This window comes from Panulirus ornatus, chromosome 61 (assembly GCF_036320965.1).
Source record: "Panulirus ornatus isolate Po-2019 chromosome 61, ASM3632096v1, whole genome shotgun sequence".
NCBI lineage: Eukaryota > Metazoa > Arthropoda > Malacostraca > Decapoda > Palinuridae > Panulirus > Panulirus ornatus.
The window spans coordinates 3,317,890-3,322,889 of record NC_092284.1 but is presented as its reverse complement, the minus strand read 5'-3'; the positions used below and the strand labels follow the sequence as shown (position 1 = coordinate 3,322,889).

The 5,000-nt window shown below is 45.0% G+C and overlaps 1 protein-coding gene across 4 annotated transcripts in view; it reads left to right on the top strand.

Moving 5' to 3' along the window:
- Positions 1–5,000, top strand: part of LOC139767516 (uncharacterized) — a 42,761-nt gene that overhangs the window by 27,313 nt on the left and 10,448 nt on the right. The gene's annotated exons all lie outside the window — the stretch shown is intronic.

Here is a 5,000-nt window from a genome sequence, read left to right as displayed (position 1 = left end):
CGGTACAGTCCCTTTCACCACCACGGTACAGTCCCTTTCACCACGACGGTACAGTCCCTTTCACCACAACGGTACAGTCCCTTTCACCACGACGGTACAGTCCCTTTCACCACAACGGTACAGTCCCTTTCACCACGACGGTACAGTCCCTTTCACCACAACGGTACAGTCCCTTTCACCACGACGGTACAGTCCCTTTCACCACAACGGTACAGTCCCTTTCACCACGACGGTACAGTCCCTTTCACCACGACGGTACAGTCCCTTTCACTACAACGGTACAGTACCTTTCACCACAACGGTACAGTACCTTTCACCACGACGGTACAGTCCCTTTCACTACAACGGTACAGTACCTTTCACTACAACGGTACAGTCCCTTTCACCACAACGGTACAGTCCCTTTCACCACGACGGTACAGTACCTTTCACCACGACGGTACAGTCCCTTTCACCACAACGGTACAGTACCTTTGAGCACGACGGTACAGTCCCTTTCACCACAACGGTACAGTCCCTTTCACCACGACGGTACAGTCCCTTTTACCACGACGGTACAGTCCCTTTCACCACAACGGTACAGTACCTTTCACCACGACGGTACAGTCCCTTTCACCACAACGGTACAGTCCCTTTCACCACAACGGTACAGTCCCTTTCACCACGACGGTACAGTCCCTTTCACCACAACGGTACAGTCCCTTTCACCACGACGGTACAGTCCCTTTCACCACGACGGTACAGTCCCTTTCACCACAACGGTACAGTCCCTTTCACCACAACGGTACAGTCCCTTTCACCACGACGGTACAGTCCCTTTCACCACAACGGTACAGTCCCTTTCACCACGACGGTACAGTCCCTTTCACCACGACGGTACAGTCCCTTTCACCACGACGGTACAGTCCCTTTCACCACGACGGTACAGTACCTTTCACCACAACGGTACAGTCCCTTTCACCACGACGGTACAGTCCTTTTCACCACAACGGTACAGTCCCTTTCACCACGACGGTACAGTCCCTTTCACCACGACGGTACAGTCCCTTTCACCACAACGGTACAGTACCTTTCACCACGACGGTACAGTCCCTTTCACCACAACGGTACAGTCCCTTTCACCACGACGGTACAGTCCCTTTCACCACGACGGTACAGTCCCTTTCACCACGACGGTACAGTCCCTTTCACCACGACGGTACAGTCCCTTTCACCACGACGGTACAGTCCCTTTCACCACGACGGTACAGTCCCTTTCACCACGACGGTACAGTATGACTTTCAACACAGTACCACATCCAACCTTGAATAACGGTACGAATTTAACAGCCCAAATAAATGTAGCATTATTTATAAACGCCGACGTGGGTAACCAAGAAGAGGGAAATAAAAAAATAAATAAAGAATAAATAATGCCTTTACGAACACCAGGCGATTTTGAAATCGCCTTCTGAGAGAGAGAGATGGCTTGTGTTTACATAAGGTGTGTGACGTCACATCGTGACGTCACCGAGTGAAAGTGTGCCTTCGAGAGGGAGAGATGGCTTGTGTTTACATAAGGTGTGTGACGTCACATCGTGACGTCACCGAGTGAAAGTGTGCCTTCGAGAGGGAGAGATGGCTTGTGTTTACATAAGGTGTGTGACGTCACATCGTGACGTCACCGAGGGAAAGTGTCTGTCTGTGTGTGTGTGGTAAACAAGGTGAAAGTGTGATGGTAAAGGGGTTCATTAACGATGGTTTTTGTTCACTTTAATGACCAATTGTCTTATGGTGGTGGTCGAGGTAGATGGGTAATTAAGGAAGTAACAGTTGCGTAATAATTGCCTCGTTACGTAATAGTTAGATGGTACGATCCTTGAGCACGACGGTACACGGAGAGAGAGAGAGAGAGAGAGAGAGAGAGAGAGAGAGAGAGAGAGAGAGAGAGAGAGAGAGAGAGAGAGGTCTATAAGGGTCGTTAAGGAGGTGAAGCGAGCCGGTGATTCAGGTCAAGGGAAAAAACAAAAGAGAAAACAACACACCTTGCGCAATGTGTAGACCCCGTCACGCGCATGCGCACCACACCACCCATTTATCGCCCATTTGAGGCGATAAATTCGTTATCAAGTCCGTGTAACTCATTTATGGTTGGAGATAAAGGAGGGAAATGGTTTTAAATTACCTGTTTACATCCCCCCCAATTCCCCCCCCCCCTAGCTTATATATATATTGGAAAGGATCACAATTTAGGGCGTGATATATATATATATATATATATATATATATATATATATATATATATATATATATATATATATATATATTGCTGTGAGTCCACTAGGGGGGAAAATTAAACAGGATAAGTTGCCCAAGTGCACTTTCGTGTTATAATCACATCATCATCAGGGGAGACACAAGAGAGAAATATAACAGTCACTTGATATACATCGAAGAGACGAAGCTACGACGCCATTTGGTAAACATATTCGCCATTTCCCGCGTTAGCGAGGTAGCGTTAAGAACAGAGGACTGAGCCTGGAGGGAATATCCTTACTTGGCCACCTTCTCTGTTCCTTCTATTTTTGGAAAATTAAAAAAATACACGAGATGGGAGGATTTCCAAACCAACCTCCGCTCCCTCCCCCTTTTAGTCACCTTCTACGACACGCAGGGAATACGTGGCAAATATTCTTTCTATCCCCAGGGATAGATTCTTCCCCCCCCCCCCCCCCTATCCCCAGGGATAGATATTGAACGAAAAATAAAAGAGACATTTTCTTCCCCCATCCAGCACTGGCCACCAAGATGGCGGGGTTATAGACAGAGAGGAAACTTGGCAGGAAATGAACTAACGCGGTTTTCTCGATGAGGTTGCCAGGTCGGGATATAATTTTTTCTCTGAGGAAGGGGTTTTGGTTGCCGCCAGTCACTTTTCTGGAGTTATTTTTTATTTTTTTCTCTTTTTTTTAAGTCCATTTCTTAACTTGTGATGATTTAAGTTTTGGAGTATGATATATATATATATATATATATATATATATATATATATATATATATATATATATATATATATATATATCCTCACTTGGCTCCCCTCCTGATCTCCCTCTATCAAAGGCGATAATACAGAAGGGGAGGAAGGCTTTGCAACTCGTCGCCTTCCAACAACAAGCCAAAATGGTGTGTGTGTCTGAATACCCGAGAATAATGGTAGTATTTTTATTATTATCGCGACAATGAGAAAATAGGCAACGGAGCCAATCAACTTCATTTTCCCGCCATCCAACCCAAGGCCAGTGCGCATGCGCGCGCCGTTGCCACCGCGCCGTATCTTAAAAGGGTATTTTATTATGCTATTGATCATTCAGAACGATCAAACGACCTTAACGACTAGTTCGTGTACGATGTGACTATTTACCTATGACGTCATACGGATGTTAGTATTCAGCAAAGTTAAATAAAAAAAATATATGATTAAAAAAAATCACCTTCCGGAAACTCGTACGGATTCGATGTCGGGTGGGGAATTTTACTAAAAGTTTGCATAACGGGCGGCCAGTCGTGTAGAGGCAGCGGTAGGGGAAGGAACTACCTTGGGGTGTGCGGCTGGTGGGTGGGGTGATGACCGGAGGTCTTTCAAGGTCACTACCTAATTAACTCCCCGGCATTTCCCGTCGAATTCTCCAGAAATAACCATTGGATCTTGCGCAGTGGCGAATGCATACATAATAATAATGATATTTATAATAATATTCTAACCAAATGCGTTAACTGAAGGGGAGAATATCTTTAATTTCATAATCTTTGGATTGCTGAATATTTCAACAAGAGAGAGAGAGAGAGAGAGAGAGAGAGAGAGAGAGAGAGAGAGAGAGAGAGAGAGAGAGAGAGAGAGAGACTTGTGGTGTGGGAAGGTGGAATGATGTGCATGGAAAAGGTTCAAAAATGAAAATGGACTTTGCACTTCAAGGGGGAAGGAGGGGGTAGGGGGAGGTCACTGTAAGAGGGGGAAGTGAATGCCACACGTTTTCTATTTGAGGAGAAAACGGGGGGGGGGAGGACCAAATTGGAGGTGGGAGAATGTGGGGTGACATATATTTTGAGCAGTCGTGGGGGGGCCTGAACATGCAGGAGGGTGAGGGGCAGGCACGGGATAGAGTGCATTGGAACGATGTGGTATACGGGGGTTGATGTACTATCAATAGACTAAACCAGGACATGTGAAACGTCCGGGGTAAACCATAGAAAGAGGTTTGTGGGGCCTGGATGTGGATAGGCCTTGTATTCGTCTATCCATGGCGCTACCACGTTCACGTGGGAAACTTAGGCTGCGGGTCCTTGCCCGCATGAGTGGGAGAGTCTATTACCTTGTGTGGTGGCGGTGAAACAAGCTGGGCTGGACGAAAACCCATATATATAAATTTACCATCCCAACATCATATACATCTCTCGATATACCCAAATACAAAGACGCATTTGGTAAAGAATTTAATAAATATGAATTACACTCTCTAAGTTAAACACGTGATAAAATGTGAAAATTTTTTTTTAATCATCACTTTAATGATATTCGGTGAGACAGAAGATTTCTCGAATGTAGTAAATATGTAGAAATTATTTTAAATCGAATTACTTTAATCAGCAGATGTCTACCAGCGGGACTTTACCCCATCTTGGGAAAAAAAATTTATAATTGTCTGTTTTCCTTTATTTAGTAATTAACAAAAAGGATAGATGCACACGTCATCCTACATTCACATTTCCTTTTATGTTTGAGAGCCATTTAAATGCTTAGGTATTTAAGCAAGAACGGATAATATACGTGAGTATATGCCTCACATGACGCTCTATGTCATACTGGAGAAAAAAAAAAAGGTGGGGTGAGGGCGCATGCGTGGAGTCAGATGCCTGAGGAAAGATGCTTTCGTTTTCTGAGGGCATGAAGATCGTTTATTATATTCTCTCATATTAAAATTATGCTCGTGGGCTTTATCGACTGCGCTACCGTGATGCAACGT